The sequence below is a fragment of the Artemia sp. Qi Xiang Cuo genome, chromosome 9 (assembly GCF_049724085.1).
Source record: "Artemia sp. Qi Xiang Cuo chromosome 9, ASM4972408v1, whole genome shotgun sequence".
NCBI lineage: Eukaryota > Metazoa > Arthropoda > Branchiopoda > Anostraca > Artemiidae > Artemia > Artemia sp. Qi Xiang Cuo.
Window position 1 is genome coordinate 12,623,420 of NC_142802.1, and position 21,040 is coordinate 12,644,459.

Genomic DNA, 21,040 nt, shown 5'->3' on the forward strand with positions numbered 1-21,040 from the left:
GTTCAGGCACGTACTCAAAAGACCTTCAAACTGAGTTACCTCCCCCCTAAAATTTCAAGATTTGCAAAATTACATTTTACAAATTATTACAAAAAAATTTCACAAAATTACAAAAAGAGATCATTTTTAAAATTACAAATAGGTTTTGCACAATTCCCGTTTTTTCTCGTTTTTTCTTGATTTTTACCCATCTTCCCGAAAAGGCCAAGCATAAAGTAAGTTTTTGAATACATTTCAAAAATGGGATGGACAGCATGAAAAGCGAGAAGGTCCAAAATAATTAATTTTGCACTTAATGCATTTTCGTCAAGGTAGCATAGCAAATTATATATTCAGTGACAAATATGCAGCACAAACATTGAACAAATGATATAATTGCATCGTTGTATTATTAGGACAATTTCGATAGTGTGGAACAGATTTAAAAGCTGTGTATTGTATAATTCGACAACGGCATTCCAAAAGGCGTTATGTAAAATTCTTTGTGAGTCTGATTTTTACACCCCATACGGTTAAGTTTAAAATCCTTATCGACTGGTCTAATTTCCTTTACTTTGTGTTTTATTTAGTTCTCAGGATGCTTAGTAGTTACTTTGTTTTTCCGAAATATACTAAATATTCCTTTATCGTTTGCAGAAACCCTTAAGAATTAGAGTATTTCAACTCAAATAAATTTTCAAACATCTTGGAGGCAAAAAAAAACAATTATATTTGACTGCTCGTTCATTTCAGTCAAAAACCCTTAATGGGTTTTCAATTATTTTTTTTTGATTTTGCTCTCCTGTAGAATTTACGTCATACAACATAACACCTTTTGAATTGCTGTCACCGATTATCAAGTAAAACATGCAAAAATTATACTTACTTCATGTTTTGCATTTACTGCGGTCTCGCAAGACCTAGTACATTCGCCAGGAAGAAGCCGCCAAGCCAGGTACAAAAGAGATTATGATGGGAATAATTTTGTTTCTATAATCCCCTCTTTTTTTGACGAATTCCCCCCTTTCTCAATGAACAATGCTTTAAAAAAATTATGAAAAACAAGGGGGTTGTCCCCTCCTCAATACCTCGCTCTTCACGGTAAAGTTTTCAGTTATTTAAAAAAAAACCTTCTTATTGTTACAATTAAACGGCCCTTGTGTTTCAGGAGTCGTTCTTTAAGAATTGAGACAAAAAGCCAAACCTCAGCGTAAAGAGTCAGGTATTGAGGAGGGGGCAATTCCCCTGATATACGTAATAATTTCTGTTCGTTTTAAGTTTTGAAGTTGTTCTTCATTACTTACAGTTGAAAAAACTTGTTTTTTATTTAATTTCTTATCGTTTTTTAAATAATGCCAAGAAATCCGGCTCCCTCTCCATAAAAAATGGAGGGAATGGAAAATTCCATTCTCACTGGAAATTCCCCCCGGAAGACTTCTTGTGGACGATTCCGCCTGAAATATTACTTCAACAGTTACTTTATCACGGCCTAAGCCGGACTTCAGATCTTACCTCCGCACGTCTTGTGTTAAGTCTATGTTTCTAGAGCCAGTAACAGTAAGTGAAATTACTAAAATTGTTAATGGCTTGAAAAACTCGTCCTCATCTGGGCCAGGTTCTATTCCTACTATGGTAGTTAAACTTATTCTTCCTTCAATAGTTTTGCCTCTAACAAAACTTGTTAATCTTTCTTTTGAATGTGGAGTTTTTCCGGATGCTCTCAAGCGTGCTCGGATTATTGTTTTGTATCCGGCAAATTATCGACCTATTTCAATTTTATCAGTATTTAGTAAAATCTTTAAAAAGACTATGCTTTCTCGGCTCTTACTTTCCCAGAATCTAAAAATTTTCTTCATGATTTTCAATTTGGTTTCCGAATGAAGCACTCCACTGAACATGCCTCTATGACCCTTTTGAATTTTATTCATTCTGCGTCAGATTCGGGATTGATTCCGGCTGCTGCATTCCTTGATATTCGTAAGGCTTTCAATTCCCTAACCCATGAAATTCTTCTATCGAAGATGTCTCATTTTGGCATAAGGGGAAGTGTATTTTCTTGGTTCCAGTCTTATTTGAAGGATAGGTTAATTTCTGTTGATCCACTTTTCCGATCACCCTCACAAGTGAATTTTGGCGTCCCCCAGGGATCAGTTTTAGGGTCTGTGTTATTTTTGATTTATGTAAATGATCTTTATTATGTTGTAAAAAAGTAGAAACTTAATAATTGCTGTAGACTTTGTCATCCTAAGCCTTCCCTCGCCCATAGTGGCAACTATAGTTCGCCTTCTTCTGATGTCCTTGTTTGTTTTGCTGATGACAGCACACTTGGCACTTCGGAAAACTGCGAATCAGAGCTTCGATTAAATTTGTAAAATTTGTTTGGGAGGGTAATTTTGCGGCTTGATGCTAATTATCTTACCCTAAATTTTTGCAAGTCCAATTTTTTTTCGCGTGTCTCTTAGGTTTATCTCCGGTTATCTGAAACTCACAAGCCAAATGGGTTAATTCACAGATCTAAATACTGATATTTTCATTTTTTGGGCATTCTTGTTGATGAAAACCTATCTTTCAAACGTCACATTGATTGTATTAAAATAAAGATATACAGGAGTCTCGGTATTTTAAGGAAACTTAAACATACTTTTCCTGGATCAATTTTGAAAATCCTTTTTCATTGCTTGATCCAACCTTACGCTTCTTACTGTCCAATAGTGTGGATGTCAACCTTTTCTTCACTGTTAAAACCACTTTCTAAGGTTTACAATAAAGCTAGACACCTTTTTCAGGAAACTAATCGTTCATTAGTTATCCCACTACATGATCTTGAGTCAGTATACATTCTTTCATGTGCATGTTTTACTTTTTCTCAGCTTCATGGTGACCTCCCCCGGCCCCTAAATATTCCACTATCTTTTACCTCTGATCATAATAATTATAATCTTCGCAATATGGCAAATCATCTTCAAGTTATATTGTTTGGAATAAGTTGCATGAATGAGCTCGAGGGTGCCACTCATTCGGTTTGTTTAAAAAATTGTTAGGAATTCTTTGGCTTCGTAGAAGTTATTTTTATCTGTTTTATTATTATTATTATTATTATTATTATTATTATTTTTAGTCTATTTAATCAACTTAATTAATTTAGTTTATTTCATCTATCTTTTTCTATAATTTTATTTTATCTATATTTTCTTTTCTTCTCCTTTTGCTCTTCTGACTGTAAGTGATCATTTTAAATTTTCTTTTGTTTTTAATCTCTGAGTAAGTAACTTATTTGTCTTCCCCCTTCTTTACAGACCAATGAGCCTTTGTGGGAATAACAACATGTATTATTGTATGCGTATTTAATATTAACATTTTCATCATAGGCAGCGCGATAGCGCTGCCTAAGTAAAGAACGATGTGGGCACAATATATTATTTTTTTTCTTTTTTCTTTTCCACACCCGGGCGCTTCGTATCGAAGGAGTTGTCGTAAAAACGTCGAAAAGGGGTCATTCGATTGGAAATTGGAGTGGCTAGTGCCCTTTTTAATAGTCGAAAGTGATTGGAGGGCAACTAGTCCCCCCACGCCCATCATTCTCCCAAACACATACAATCAAAATTTAGAGATAGCCATTTTTTTCAGCGTAGTTGATTTCCAGATATAAAATAGTTTTTTGAGGAGGACACTCCCCTACAACCCTCGGGACAAGGGTTTTAAGTTATGCCCTGGGGGTATATAAGTTTTTACAGAAGGCGTTGTCGTAGTAACTTCAAAAAAGGCTCATTTGATTGGAAATTCAAAGGGCTAATGACCTTTTAATAGTCGAAAGTGATTGGAGGGCAACTAACCCCCCACGCCCATCATTCCCCCAAACACATCCAATCAAAATTTTGAGATAGCCATTTTGTTCAGCGTAGTTGATTTCCAGATAGAAGATATGTTTTTGAAGAGGACATTCCCCCACAACCCTCGGGGCAAGGGTTTTAAGTTATGCCCTAAGGGCATATAAGAACAATGTTGGCACAATCTATTATTTTTTTCCTTTAGAGCAGGGCACTTCGTATCGAAGAAGTTGTCGTAGAAACTTCGAAAAGGGCTCATTCAAATGGAAATTGGAGAGGCTTGTGCCCTTTTTAATAGTCAAAAGTGATTGGAAGGCAACTAACACCCCTTCCACGCCCACTATTTCCCGAAACACATCCAATCCAACTTTTGAGATAGCCATTTTGTTCAGCGTAGTTGATTTCCAGATAGAAATTATGTTTTTGAGGAGGACACTCCCCCACGGCCTTCAGGGCAAAGATCGTAAGTTATGCCCTGGGGGAATACAAGGTTTTTAAAGAATGCGTTGTCGTAGAAACTTCAAAAAAAGCTCATTCGATTGGAAATTCAAAGGGCTAGTGCCATTTTTAATAGTCGAAAGTGATTGGAGGGGTACTAGCCCCCCCCCTACGCCCATCCTTCCCCCAAAAACATCCAATCAAAATTTCGAGACAGCCATTTTGTTCAACGTAGTTGATTTCCAGATAGGTTTTTTTTAGGAGGACACTCCCCCACAGCCTTCAGGGCAAGGTTGTAAGTTATGCCCTGGGGGCATATAAGGTTTTTATAGAAAGTGTTGTCGTAGAAACTTCAGAAAAGGGCTAATTCGATTGGAAATTCAAAGGGCAAGTGTCGTTTTTAATAGTTAAAAGTGATCGGAGGGAACTAACCTCCCTCTCACGCCCATCTCTTCCCCAAACACATCCAATCAAATTTTTCAGATAGTCATTTTATTTAACGTAGTTTTAATTTCTGGAAATTAGGTCTTTGAGGATGACAACCCCGTCACAGCCCTCACGACAAGGGTTGTAAGTTATACCCTGGGGGCATATAAAGTTTTTATAGAACGTGCTGTCGTAGAAACTTCAAAAAGGGCTAATTAGATTATAAATTGAAATGGCTAATGCCCTTTTTAATAGTCGAAAGTAAATTGGAAGGCAACTAACACCCCTTCCACGCCCACCATTTCCCCAAACACATCCAATCAACATTTTTAGATAGCCATTTTGCTCAGTGTTGTGGATTTCCAGATAAAAATTATGTTTTTGAGGAGTACACTCCCACACAGCCCTCAGGGCAAGGGTTGTAGGTTATGCCCTCGGGGCATATAAGATTTTTATAGAACGCGTCATCGTAGAAACTTCAAAAAGGGCTCATTCGATTGGAAATGGAAAGAGCTAGTGCCCTTTCTAATAGTCGAAAGTGATTGGAAGGCAACTAACACTCATAATGAATGTGCACAAATGAATGTGCATTGTAAGTTTAATATACATATACTGATATGTAGTAATCAAAATGTTAATATTATTTGATTTATTAAAGTTATAAAAGTAAAAACATTTACATTTTTTTCAGTAAAGTGCAAATTACGTTCTGGCCTTGGAAAGTCATGTGGGTTTGGAGCCCAACTTGTATTAATTTCTGCTCGTTTTGAGTCTGACTCGGTTATTTATTGTAATTTCTGTTCGTTTTGGGTTTCATTTATTTATCGATGCTGATTGGTGGTAGTTTCACGCTTGGTAGATTATTTGATTTTATTTTTGCTTATTTTTTGTTTAATGGAGTTTTTTACTTTTCTTTGAAAAACTTATTTTGTGGAAAAAGTTTTTTAAATTCATTTTAAGAAAAGACTTTAATTTTTGATTGTTTTGAAAAAATACAGAAAACAAACAAAGAAACACGCATCCGTTTGCAGATAGAAGCCTGAAGAATTCTCTGATACACCGAATCTGACGATGTGAATTTCAGTAAGATTCCTTGACTTTTAGGGGGTGTCCCCTTCCCCCTTTCTCGAAAATCAGGCAAACTTTCTCAGGCTCGAAGGTTTTTATGGGTAAACATAAACTTAATGAATCTTATATATTGGGAATCAGGATAATAAGCTAATTTTTTTTATGTATTTATCGATTCCGAAATTCCGTTTTTAGGGTTTCGGTTACTATTGAGCCGCGTCACTCCATACTTACTGTAAGGAGTGACTTACTTACTTGATAGAATAATATCCAGAGTCAGTTTATTTGAATTTGTTCTGCAGATACAAGTTGCCTAAACCGCGAAACAATAATTTTGTTCGTTCCAAGTTTCAACTTTGCCCTTTACTTCCATCAGGAAAATTTCTTTTTTTTTCTTTTTTTTATAAAAGCAGTTGCGTCTGCTTTTATAACTCTGCTTTATACTCTACTTTTCTCTTACAGCAGAAATAAACCGACAAATAATGAAAGGGCTTCACTTTGGCAAGACAGTGAATATAAACAAAAGTTGACCCCAAAAGTTTTAGATGTTTATTTTGACAAAATCGCTATCAGTGAATGAATATTGAATTTCAAAGCTTGTACACAAGGCATGTACACATTAATTTTTTTGTGGGGGGGGAATCATAAAAACAAGTTTTATTTTGATAATTTCAATAAGAATCACCCAGACATTCAGATATATTTGGTATTTTGGGTGTTAGGGTGCCCCAGGCCACACCTACGTACATTCCTGTTGTGAGCTATATACAAAATAAATTATAACTATAAAACTAAAACAGGTAGCAAAACAAATATTTAAACAAAATAATCAAATTCAAACTTTTGATAGAAAAGTCTATCAATCTAATTATAACTTGAATTCACAAAAAATTGAATGACACCCTTTTATGAAGTTGCCAATGGTGACTAGAGGCCTAGGAGGAGTTGATGTTGATATAGAAAGAAGCTCCTCCCCCCCCCCCCCCAAGAGTGATCTGAGGATCGATCAAAGACAGAATCCCTTGTCAGGAGTGAGTAACATTTAAGACAAGCCTACTGCACCTCAGCGCATCGTTTTTTGTATGTATCTAGACTGTATTCATGCATCTCAATGGATGTATCTGTTTTGAATTAAATTTTGTTTTTTTTATACCAATAAATCATGGCCCTTAAGAAGCATATTCAGAAAAAAAGAGACTAAACGATCGACAGAAGTTCGAACAACATATTTTTTGTGAAAACGTCCAAGAATTTCCAAACCTGGAGCAAAATTTCGAAATGTTGGGCCCAAAGAAGTTCTTAATATTCCTATTTCGAATTTAGTTTTGGCTTTGTCTATACCAGTAAAATCATAGCTCTTAAAAAGGATTCCAAGGAAAAGAGGGTAAGCAGTCGACAGAAGTTCGAAAAACGTTTTTTTGGGGAAAGCATCTTAGAATTTCTAAGATAATCTAGCAGAAATTTCAAAATGTTGGGCCCAAAGAAGTTTTTATTATCACTGTTTTGAGTTTAATTTTGGCTTTGTCTACTCTGTACCAGTAAAATCATGGCCCTTAAAAAGGATGTCCAGGAAAATGCAGCTAAACAATCGACAGAAATTTGAGCAATTTCCGCATAGTTTAGTCTACTTCCTCTTAAAACAGGATGAAAATACCAGGTACTACTTATTGTCTATAATTTTCAAAGGAGGAAAACTGCATATCGTAAGGCGGACAGTAACTTAATATGCGTTATCACGTAGGAACGGTTAATCCCAAAGACTGTGTTTCTTTCACAATCTGCATTTTCTTCTCTCTACACTTGAATTCCAAACAGCCTGTAATATGAATTACAGTCATCCATTCAAAGAGCTGCTTTCTTTCTAAAGGGGGTGAAAACTAATTTTGAATCTTAAAATGAGCTTCAAAAGAAAAATCTAACAGGTCGGACTTTATCTGGAACAATTCTAAAAACCTAGAATTTGAAAATACTTTTTTTTATATATTTTCATTTAAAAAATCGAAGAAAGAAAAATGTAGCCACTCTTAGATTTAAAAAAAAATAATCTTTTTATGTATTTTCGCGGAAAAAGACAAAAAAAATTCTTGCCTTCCCTACATTTTCATGAATTGGCATCACAGTGTAGGCCTTTAAAGGGTCCAGTAAGCCTAAAACCCTCCGAAAATATTAGAATTTTTCATAAGTGCAATTAGGAGTTGTTAGTTTTTTGGAAATAGCCTACAGCCTTCCGCAGGTCTTAATCAAACAGTTCGTGGTGTAACGAACTGTATGTAAGGAGCGGCCCGGCTGAATAGCAACCGAAACTCTAAAAGACTGAATTTTAATACCAGTAGATGTATCAAAAGAATTGTTTTTTTGTGCTGATTTTCAATATATAAGTTTCTTTCAAGTTTAGTCTTATCCATCAAAAGTTACGAGCCTGAGAAAATTTGCCTTATTTTCGAACAAAGGAGGAAACACCCCTAAAAGTAATAGAATCTTAATGAAAATCACACCATCAGATTCAGCGTATCATAGAACCCTACTGTAGAGGTTTCAAGTTCCTATCTGCAAAAATGTGTAATTTTGTATTTTCTGCCAGAAGAAAGACCACGGATGCGTATTTATTTGTTTTTTTTTCCAGGGGTAATCGTATCAACCCATGGTCCTAGAATGTCTCAAGAAGGCTCATTCGAACTTAAATTAAAAGTTCTAGTGCCCTTGTTAAGTGACCAAAAAAATTGAAGGGCAACTAGGCCCCCTCCCATGCTCACTTTCTTCCAAAAGTCACCGGATCAAATTTTTGAGATAGCGATTTTGTTCAGCATAGTCAAAAAATCTAATAAGAATGTCTTTGAGGACGACTTAATCCCCCACAGTCCCCGGGGGGAGGTCTGCAAGTTATGAAGTTTGCCCATTGTTTACTTATAGTATTGGTTATTGGGAAGTACAAATGAAAAAATACAAATGAATGTGCATTGTCAGTTTAATATACATATACTGATATTTAGTAATGAAAATGTTAAAATTATTTAATTTATCAAAGTTATAAAAGTAAAAATAATTGTGTTTTTTTCAGTAAAGTCCAAATTTTGTTCTGGCCTTGGGAAGGCACAGGAATTTTGCACCCAACTTGTGTTAATTTCTGCTAGTTCTGAGTTTGACTCGGTTAATTATTGTAATTTCTGTTCGTTTTGGGTTTCATTTATTTATCGATGCTTATTTGTGGTAGTTTCTCGCTTGGTAGATTATTTGATTTTATTTTTGCTCATTTTTTGTTTAATGGAGTTCTTAACTTTTCTTTGAAAAACCTATTTTGTGGAAAAAGTTTCTTTAATTATCTCTAATTAAACTGCCTTTGTGATCCAGGGGTCATTCTTAAAGAATTAAAAAAAAAATCGAACTTTAGCGTAAAGAGTGAGGTATTGACGAGGGGGTGAACCCCTTCATATACGTAATAAAATAGTACGAATATAGGAGTTCGTTACGTAAGTTAGTTCGTAACTTACGTATATTTATTAAAAATAAAAACGTTCGTAAATAAAATTAAAAAGTTCTAGTGCCCTTTTTAAGTAACCAAAAAAATTGGAGGGCAACTAGTTCCCCTCCCCCGCCCCTTTTTTATCAAAATTGTCCGATAAAGAATTTGAGAAAGCCATTTAGCCAAAAAAGGTAAAATTAATATGCAAATTTCGTTTTAGTTATTCATGTACGGTGAGACAAAATCAAATCCTGCATTAATTCAAAAAACGTTCAGAAATTAAATAGAAATAAAAAGTTTTTAAACTAAAAATAAGGAGCGACATTAAAACTTAAAACGAACAGAAATTATTCCGTATTTGAAAGGGGCTGTCCCCTCCTCAACGCCCCGCTCTTTACGCTAAGGTTTGTATTGTTTTTAAAAAAGTGGAGTTGTGAGAAAGAGTCAAACTTTAGCGTAAAGAGCGAGGCGCAGAAGAGGGGACAGCCCCTTTAATATACGGAATAATTTCTGCCGGTTTTGAGTTTTATTGTTGCTCCTTACTTTGAGTTAAAATAAAACTTGTTTTATTTTAATTTAATTTCACATTATAGGTCCATTGACTGAAAAGTATATCTGCAAGCAGGGCCGTTATATGGTTCTGCTTACTCACAAGGCAGTAGAGCCACTTTATGTTTGGAGAATAGATTTTATGCTTGGACGCACGCTCCTCCTTCAGTTCAATCTATTCAAAGCCTCCCTCTCTACGCCATCCCAGGGATTTCCCATTTCCCCTAAATCTATCCATACGACATCTTCCCACCCCACCCGAGGACGGCCTGCTTTTCATTAGCCCTAGACGGTTGGCCGAAAAGGACAATTTTTGACAATCTATCATCCCTAAATTGCGGAACGTGCCCTAGTCATCTCAACCTTTCTCTCGTTATAGCCCTAGAAAGTGGGATTGAACCACATTTTTCGTACAGCCTACTGTTTGTTATAAGGTCAGTCAGCCGGGTACCCAAAGCAATCCGTAGGCAATGTCTCTGGAAAACATCTAACAAACCGTCATCCGCTTTTCGGAGTGCCCATGCTTCAGAACTATACTGTCACCTCTGTAGCTTCCAATATTCTAATCTCGGTTCACAGACATATCTTCGTATTTTTCCGAATCGTTTTCCACTGTGAAAAAACACCCTGGGCCTTGGCTATTCTACTTTTAACATATTCACTGCACTCACCGTCTTTACTAATAATAATGCCTAGGTAAGTGAAGCTGTCCACTTGATCGATCTTTTCGTTACTCAACGTCCCCTTTTCATCTTCACTTATTACTGGATATTTTTAGTATATTTTAGTTTTGACACGAAATAATATTTTTGGACTTGTGAAAAATGTAATCGAGGTTTAATACATCTCCATTTTTTGCGATATTTTATCGTTGGTGGTGAGTTCTGTGCTACAAATTTTCGTTGGTGGTGAGTTTTGTTCGAATCTCAAACCCCTGAATCACAAAGGATCGTTAATTAGAACAGATAGCTCTTTTGAAAGTACTAAAATAAACTTTAGCGAAAAGGGCGAGGTATTGACTAGGGGGCGAACCCCCTCATATACGTAATAATTTCTGTTTGTTTTAAGTTTTAATGTTGCTCCTTACTTTCAGTTGAAAAAACTTTTTTTTATTTAATTTCTGATCGTTTTTTAAATAATGCTGGGAAATTTGGCGCCCCCTTCAGAGAAATGTCCCTTCCCCCAAGGAAGCATCCTCCATGGAAGGATCCTCCCCTGTAACCCCCTCCTCTGACACCCTCCCCTCATCAGAAAAAAATCCCTCCTGAAACGTCTTTATACTTCCCATTAACCAATACTATATGTAAACAATCGGCAAAGTTCATAACTTCCAGCCCTTCCCCCGAAAAACTGTGGGGGATTAAGTCATCCTCAAAGACATATTTATTAGATTTTTGACTATGCTGAACAAAATGGCTATCACAAAATTTTGATTGGGTAAATTTGAAAAAAATGAGTGTGGAAGGGGGCCAAGTTACCCTCCAATTTTTTCGTCACTTAAAAAGGGCACTAGAACTTTTAATTTGCGTTCAAATGAGCCCTCTTACGATATTATAGGACTACTGGATCCATACGATCACCCCTGAAAAAAAAGAGAAAAAAAACAAATAAACACAAATCCGTGATCTTTCTTCTGACAAAAAATACAAAATTCCAAATTTTTGCAGATAGGAGCTTGAAACTTCCGCAGTAGGGTGTTCTGATACGCTATCTGTTCTGATATATGAAATCAGCATACAAATCTGATTCTATTGATGTATCTATGGATATCAAAATTCCGGTTTTTTAGAGTTTCGGTTACTATTGAGCCGGGTCGCTCCTTACTAATAGTTCGTTACCACAAACTCTTTGATTAATAATGTGGGTTAGTTCCAATTCAAAAAACACAAATGAAGCGAATTCTCTTGGGTAGAAATTAAATAATTTCAAACAGTTCGTTGTAACGAACTGTAAATAAGGATCGAACTGACTCAATAGTAACCGAAACTCTAAAAAACGGAATTTTGATACCAATAAATAAATCTATCGAATCAAATTTTTATGATGATTTCCAATATATAAGTTTCATCAAGTTTATTCCTACCCATCAAAAGTTATGCGCCTGAGAAAATTTGCCTCATTTTCGAAAAAGGGGGAAACCCCCTAAAAGTCATAGAACTTTAATGAAAAGCACACCATTAGATTCAGCGTATCAGAGAAGTCTACGGTAGAAGTTTCAAGCTCATATCTGCAAAAATGTGGCATTTGTATTTTTTTTCCAGAAAAAAAAAATCACGGATGCGCGTTTATTTTTTTTTTCCCCAGGGGTGATCGTATCGACCCAGTGGTCCTAGAATATCGCTGGATGGCTCATTCGAACGGAAATTAAAAGTTCTAGTGCCCTTTTAAAGTGGCCAAGAAAATAGAGGGCAACTAGGCCCCTTCCACGCTCATTTTTTCACAAAGTCACCCGATCAAAATTTTGAGATAGCTACTTTGTTCAACATGGTCGAAAAATACAATAACTATGTCTTTGAGGATGACTTAATCCCCCACAGTCCCCGGGGGAAGGTCTGCAAGTTATGAACTTTTCCCAATGTTTACATATAGTATTGGTTATCGGGAAGTATACAGAAGTTTTCAAGGGGATTTTTTTCTGGTAGTTGGGGGAGGGTGGTCGGAGGTTACGTGGGAGGATATTTCCACGGAGGATGTTTTCATGGGGAAGGGAAATTGCTATGAAGTTGGTGCCGAATTTGCCAGCATTATTTGAAAAAAAAAACGATCAGAAATTAAATTAAAAAAACAATTTTTGCATCCGAAAGTAAAGAGCAACATCAAAACTTAAAACGAACAGAAATAATACGTATCCTGATTTTTACGTATCTTTCAGACGCGAGGCCCGATTGGGTCGAATCACTCCAATCGCCCTTTATTCGGCCTTGGGGGGTAGGGGATTTGAACCCCCCTTCCCCACGAAATGTTTGTCCGACTCGTAAAAACATAACAAAAACTAATGTAAACAAATTTCTATTGCGTAAAACAAATTCTAAAAACACCCAGAAAAAAATTCTTTCCTACCCTCCCCCCCCCAAAAAAAAACCCTGGGCACGGCCCTGATTGTTGGAATATCAATGGCGTATGACCAAAACTACATCAAACATTTCAATGAGAGTAAACTACTGCGACCAAATATCAAATATTTTCTTTTGGAAACCCAGGCGAAGAAAGGTTAATAACCCCTACAGGGACGTATCCTGGGTTTTGTTTGGGGGCTATTTTTTTCGAAGGGGATTTTACAAAAAAAATAAAACACACATAAAAAATTAATGCTAAAGTACTTAATAAAAAACGTACACAGAGAAGGAGAAGGTGACCCTCCGGACCCAAGCCCCAGCCCCCGAGAAAAAATTCTTATAGCTGTTACCATAATCTTCAATATCTAAAAAAATTGCCTGTTTAATGCGTCTTAAAATGTGGCCTCACATATATACATTCCTACGCATTATGTGAATTAATAAATTTTCGCTGTTGTAGCCAGTACTGAACAATTGAGGGTTCACAGTTAATTCAGGTCAACATCCATTTCCCTGTACAAATATATTCTTTTTATTATGACAGAACAATTCTAGCCTCACTTGACCTCAGTTTGACTCTGCCACTCATCTAAATCCTTCCTCGCTGTTTTTATCTCATTCCGGAACTAAATTCCCCTTTTATCGCTTACTCCCTGCCTTGTAGCACTTTGTAAAGGCTCAAAAGGATTTCAAGAAATAGTTCTTGTTTGTTTTAGATCAACGATTTACAAGAGGAACAACCGAAACGGTGCTGATAGCTCTGAAAAGGTTTTGAACAAAAATTTCCCGGGAAAGGGGAGCTTGTGAGGAAAAGGGAAGGTAAGACGGAACTACATGAGTCTTTGAAATCAATTTTTCTAATGAGATAGGGCAGAGGTAGAAATGGGGCGTATTTGTTCCCAAAAATTGCTTTTGGTAATTAATGATAGCATTCAAAATGTGAACGTTAAAATAGTATTGATTTAGTCATTGTTGTAGACAAGGAAAAAAAATCACCCTAAGAAAAAACTGAAGACTCCCCCAACAAGTATAAATTCACGAAAAGTTTGATAAAATTGCACAAGCTTAGCAAAGCAGCTTAGGATAGCTTGGGAAATAAGTTTCTGTTCCCCGACAATTTCTGCGAATATGGAAAGCGGGTGTAAAGCACTTGAAAAAAACAACAACAACAACCTGACGTAAATACATTCTAAGACCACACTGGCTACACATGACTAATGAAACTCAGAGAGGAAAGAAAATAACAAAATGAAAAATAAAATCAAAAGGGTGAAATAAACGAGGATTTTGTCAGCCAGTGGCGAACTATGAAGAAGAAGAAATAAGCAAATATTTCGACAAGGGCCTCCGCCGAGTCGTCATCAGTGCTAAACAAAACAGAAAGAAAACAAACCAACGAAACACGATTTTCGTTGGTTCCAAAATCCTCAAAACCCACTGGCTGACAAAATCCTCGTTTTTCTCACCTTTTTTTATTTTATTTTTCATTTTGTTATTTTCTTTCCTCTCTGAGTTTCATTTAACAACAACAACAAAACAAAAAACTTGTATTTGTCTTGACAACTAATTAAGGTAGTTTACTTATTTCTAATTAAGGCTAATTAAGGATACACCGTATTTTTATTTAAGCGGGCGGGTTATGCTTTTAAGTTTTACAAAAAAACGTGACAAAATACATAAAATAAATTTTCTATTGAGATAGGGCATAGGTAAAAAGAGGATGTATCTGTTTCTGAAAATTGAACGCTTTCGATAATTGACGAGAGTGTTCTGAGCATGAATTACAAATTTTGAATTACAAAATTTAAATATCACGAGGGGGGGATGTCAGGATTTTAGAAATGCCTAGGTGGGGCATGGCCCAAAATCGCTTGGGAACCACTGCTCTAGACTCTTCTCTGAGGCTACTTGGATAATTCTTATACTTAGGCTGATTTACCATAGTCACCATTAGACATTTGCTATCTGCTGGGTTTTACTCCTCCAACTAATCAAATGTTTTAAAAGTATGAGCATCATTTGCAAGTTTCAAACTAGTTACCCATGTGGTTCCCTTATATTTAAATCTATAAATTGCTGGAAATACAATTTCAGGTATTCAACGGTCAATTTTTTCTTTCTCATTTGTGAAAAAAAAAAAAAACTTTCTCTTAAAGCATATTCTTGAAAAGTATGATATAAAGCTATTTAAATAACCAATAGATATAACCCTGTCCAGTAAAATATAACAGTTTTACAGCTCAGAAGTGCAGCCGTTGCAGCAACTGAGCTGAAAGTGCCTTTTCTTGCAGCATCTTCATGATCAATATGATATCAAGCTATTTAAATGAGAGATAAATGCAGGCTTTCTGGTTGATGTATTCAACTCAAACTGCTTTTTGACTCAAAACATTGTTTAACCCCACCAATATTCGTGTTATTGAAATGTTTTTATAGTTGACAAATATCAAATTACAGAGCATTAAAAATCCACATAAAATATACATGTAGATAATTTTTAATAAGGAAAAACAAGTCATGCAACTTATAGAATAAGTAAGTAAGGGGGAAATGTTCAGCTTTCATTTTCACTTTCTTTCTTTTAAATTATCTATGAGACAGGAGTATAAATAAAATATTTCAAAAAGAAAAGTAGAAGATTTATTATGTGCATCTAGAAAGCAAAGACCGACTTGAACTTTTCATAATTAATGGTATAAGCTCAGGGTTACCATGGCATTTTTACAGAACTTGGGACATTTATTAATCATATATAGTTTTTTGTTTATGAACCTGATTTCGATGTCTGTTATGTCTCCATAGTGATGATAGGTTTGTTATTAAGGTTACCAATGTAAGGAATTACGAAAAATATCCAATTTTCATTAGTCACCTTTGTCATATTTTTGCTTTGATGAGGATTATAGAAGCTGTTCTGTCATTAAAATCTTTGTTTGAACAGCTTTGATTATATCTTCAAATAAACAATCAAATTTTTTGGAAAAAAACATGCTTTGATGTTTTAAATGTTGAGCCTATAAAGGTAAGGCTAGGAATATATATATATATATATATATATATATATATATATATATATATATATATATATATATATATATATATATATGCGTCTTAGAGGGCGTTTTGCGTCTTAGAGTACGCTCGGACTAAGTCACCTAAGACACTACAGAATGCCTTCTTCACAAAATTTGCAAAGAAAAAACCAATTATAAAACAAAATAGGACTTGGCACCTAAAATTTTAAGAAAACGGCTGCTTATGCATATTTAACTCGCCAGGACAGCCATCAACATCAGCAGAGACAGTGGAGCAGGTTTGTGAAGCCTTCCTGCGTAGTCCTCGGAAGAGTGTTAGAAGAGCAAGTGGTGAAACCCACATTCCACAAACAACAGTTTGGCGAATTCTGAGAAAACGATTGCGATTTAAACCTTACAAGCTTCAGCTCGTTCAGGCCTTGAGGGAAGGTGATAAGCGAAAACTTAAAGAATTTTGTATTGACATGCTAGATAAACTCGAAGAAGACGATTTCGATGATCGGCTAGTCTTTAGTGATGAATCCACGTTTCACACGAGTGGCAAAGTTAATAAACATAATGTTTGCATTTGGGGCGAAGAAAATCCTCAAGACACAGTTGAACACGAGAGGGACTCACCAAAAGTTAATGTGTTTTGTGCAATATCCAAGAAAAAAAGTTTTTGGGCCATTTTTCTTCGAAGGAAATGTGAACGGAGGTGTTTATCTTCAAATGCTTCAGAATTGGCTAATTGATCAACTCATAGAAAATGAAGACGAAAGTTTCATTTTTCAGCAGGATGGGGCTCCACCTCACTGGAAGCTCACTGTACGAGCCTACCTCAATGAGGTTTTGCCAGAGAGATGGATCGGTCGAGGTAGTGAAGAAGACGATTTGCTTCTGACATCGCCACCACGATCACCCGACCTTTCGCTGTGTGATTTTTTCCTCTTGGGTTATGTGAAAGGACTAGTCTTCGTACCTCCTCTTCCAGCTAACATTGAAGAACTGAAACAGAGAATTACAGCTGCACTGGAGACTGTTACCGAAGACATGCTACAGCGAGTTTGGCAAGAGCTCGAATACCGACGTTGAGGAGGGGACAAGGGACTGTCCCCTCCTCAACGCCTCGCTCTTTACGCTAAAGTTTTTTATTTTTTTAAAAAATAAAGTTGTGAGACAGAGTCAAACCTTTAGCGTAAAGAGCGAGGCGTTGAGGAGGGGACAGTCCCTTTCATATACGGACTAATTTCTGTTCGTTTTAAGTTTTAATGTCGCTCCTTACTTTCAGTTTAAAAAACTTGTTTTTTTTATTTACCAATACTATAAGTTAACATTGGGTAAAGTTCATAACTTTTAGCCCTCCCCCTGGGGACTTCGGGGGATTAAGTCATCCTAAAAGACGTATTTATCATATTTCGACCATGTTGAACAAAATGGCTATCTCAAAATTTTGATCGGGTGACTTTGGGAAAAAAATGAGCGTGGGAGGGGGCCTAGTTAACCTCCTTTTTTTGGCCACTCAAAAAGGGCACTAGATCTTTTAATTTCCATTCCAATGAACCCTCCTACGATATTCTAGGACCACTGGGTCGATACGATCACCCCTGGAAAAAAAACAAAAAAAAACAAATAAACACGCATCCCCGACCTTTCTTATGGCAAAAAATGGAAAATTCCATATTTATGTAGACGGGATCTTGAAACCTCTACATTAAGGTTCTCTGATACGCAGAATATGATGGTGTGAATTTCATTAAGGTTATATAACTTTTAGGGGGTTTTCCCCCTTTTTTTCGAAAATCAGCCAATTTTCTCAGGCACGTAACTTTTGATGGGATTAAACTTGATGAAACTTATATATTTGAAATCAGCATTAAAATCTGATTCTTTTAATGTATCTATTTGTATCAAAATACCGTTTTCTAGAGTTTCGGTTACTATTGAGCCGGGTCGCTCCTTACTTACTGTTCGTTACCACGAACTGTTTGATATTTCATTAGGAAATACCGAAAATTTTTATGACATGATTTGCGTAAGGGTGAATTTTTTGGGGATACTTTTACACATATCCTTCGTTTTTACAATAATGTTACATCCTCTCCCTTCTTTCTCTAGCCCTACCAGGGTCAATTTCTGTTTGATTAAATTGTAAAGATAACATTATTCTTCCCTCCTTCCCATCCTTTCCTCCTTCCTCTTCCCTTTTGTAGTCTTTAATGACAACGATTGTTGACAAAGTAGATAAATGACGAAGTAAATTCGTAAAGTAAGAGATGAAAGTTTGGGGGCATTAATGATAAATTATTTCTGACCGGGGAGGCTAATTGTTACATTATATCTTCTTGGGTTTCCCGAGGCGTATTTTTCTCACTGAGAGTGTTATCCTAATCCAATCGATCTCGGAGGCAGCGGAGAGTGTAATTGAGTTTTCCGTTAGACACCACTACATTACAGCCACAATGACAAAATTCTATCCGATTAGCTCGAGGAAACCTCGAATAGCATCGATTAGCCCAACTCCAGACAGAAAAAAACCCTTGAACCTAATTGTATTACAGTAATTGCAAAAGGTTCTCCGCCTCCCTCCATGGATTGACGATAATATTAAATAGACTTGATCCCTTTCTAAAATACATTCTACATAAAGGTTCAATAAAAAATGTACCAATGTTTTTGTCTTTTTGTTTGAAATCACTACAACCAATATGACAAATTAATTTGTCACTCTCTGATTTTGAAGCCAGATTAATTTCTTTTTACTTTTATTATACTACCAACTAGGTTTTTAGATATTTCCTATTCTGTTTGGTTTTACCAGCAATTCACAATATATATATATATATATATATATATATATATATATATATATATATATATATATATATATATATATATATATATATATATATATATATATATATATATAAAACACCTTTTTGAATTACAAGCAAAATATTTTGGTAAATTCGTTAGCTTCTTAGACAATATACTTCAGTTAAAAATGACCCGTTTTATATCCTGTAAGTTTCCTGATCAAAGTTAAAATAATTTAATAATAATTTTCCATTATTTATTTCTTAAACGCTTTAAAATTAACTTGATAATTGGGTTAAAGTACCAAGAATGCAAAAAAAAGAACATTTTTACTCCAAAGATCAGTGGCGGTTCTGGCCTCTGTTGCGACGTGGGAAAAATCTTGATTACCCCTCCCCCTTGTCATCCAAAAATTTTCAGGCCGAATCTTAACAAAATTTTCATTTATTAACAGTATTTCCATTTATTAAAAATTCTGAACACAAAATGTCACAAAACCAATAAATATTAATTAAATTCGGTCTACTTACTTTTATTTTCAAGAAATGGTGGTGAAGATATGGAAGAAATGAAAGTTTTTGATCCAATTTGCTTTACAGATAAGATGCTGATTTTCCATGAATTCTAAGTGAGGTCATAACATAGTAATAGAAATGTTACAAAACAAGATAAGCAATTCCGCCAATACTTCTCTATTTAATTCTTGCTCTATGCAAATACGCTGGATGACGCATTGATCCTCCATTTTCTATTCAAATCATATTTTCTATGGAAATTTAGAAGGTGGGTGGCTATAATTAAATTTTGAACATTATTCCACTTTTTCAAGAAATTTCTTTTGTTGCTCTTGAATTATCCTTTCTTCTAAGCAAAGTTTTCATTGATCTTGTTTAGCCTTAGTTACTCTAGAAAAAATTGGAAGACTAATAGGAATGCTAATATATTCTGCCTCAGTAAGGACGAGTGTGTTAAGTGGCCTTAACACTATATATGTCATTTTCCAAGCCCAAGGGGTTAAGTTAGTTTGCGTTAAGTATAATCTTTTGCACTTAAACAAGTCCTTTCACAATAGGCTAACACAAAAATCTGTAAAACCATCATAATCATCGCATAATTATCATAAGAAAACCATTTGAAAATTAAAAATATGACACGGTGTGGAAATTTAAGCTCTGATCAAGCTTGAAAGGTTTTCAAGGAAAGTTTACGAATTCATTTCCAAATTCCTTAATAGCTCATCCAGAGACTCCCTTTTCTTGCTGCTATGTTGAGTTTTCCAACAGTAACATAAGCTTACGTTATAAAAAATTATGTACAGAACTCCAGTTTACTTGGAGCTTCCCACGTTCCGGACAAAATCTGCTCCGCAAGATCACATAACCTCGCACATAACGTAATGTAAAATTTCATGCTAGTTTGAAAGGATCTACGGTGTAGTGTGAAGGTACAATTCACACAAAATTTTATGTTCTGCATGATTTACCGTTGTGCTTGTGATATATTTTTAAAACAGGAGAAAAACTCCACTTTGACGTAGAAAGAGCGGACAAGTTGGGATTTCCCTGAAACCTACCCCTAAACCAATATTTAAAGAAAATGACAATACCTGTTTCAAAGAGTTCTAAATTCATTATGCGAGGGTAGGGAGCAAGAAAACGCTACTTTTACTGCAGTATAATAAATACTTCTCTTTCCGATAAAATATTTAAAGTTTTTAAATCCCCTCCCATTAACCCTTCCCAAAATGACGTTCCGGAGTTTTCCCATGAATTCTAAGCAGGATCGTTATATAGTAATAGAAATGTCACAAAACAAAATAAGCAATTCCACCAATGCTTCCCCAATTTATTCTTCCTCTTGCAAATAGACCGGATGACACATTGAATCCCCATTTTCTATTCAAGTCATATTTTGTATGGAAATGTAGAAGATGGGTGGCAAATATTGAATTTTGGAAGTTGCTCGATTTTTCTAAGAATCGTATTTTGTTGCTCTTAAAATATACTAATGTATTATAATTTTTTATAATAAATAAACTACAACAAATATATTGTAACATTTTTATAATTATATGTAATCATAATATGTAAAATTATAAAATAAACATAATAATAACTATAAAACTAATAATTATGACAATAATAAATAATTATAGTTGCATGTAAAATACTAGTGTAAAAAAAAAAAAAAATAATATAAAAGAAATTACAATGAGCTGTTTTGGGCTTGGTTACTCTAGAATGAAGTCAGAAAACTATAATGAATACTAATATATTCTGCTTCAGATTAGGCCGACTACCTTAAATAAGAAATTTTACATTTTGAAGTATTTATCGTCCAGATAAAACAAATAGGTGAGAGTTATCACGTTGGTGTTCTCTTTTATTTATATAGTTATTAAATTTC

General features: G+C 35.1%; 1 protein-coding gene across 3 annotated transcripts in view; it reads right to left on the reverse strand.

The window, feature by feature from the left end:
• cpo (RNA-binding protein) overlaps positions 1–21,040 on the reverse strand; it is a 215,748-nt gene that overhangs the window by 59,309 nt on the left and 135,399 nt on the right. The window lies entirely within an intron of this gene.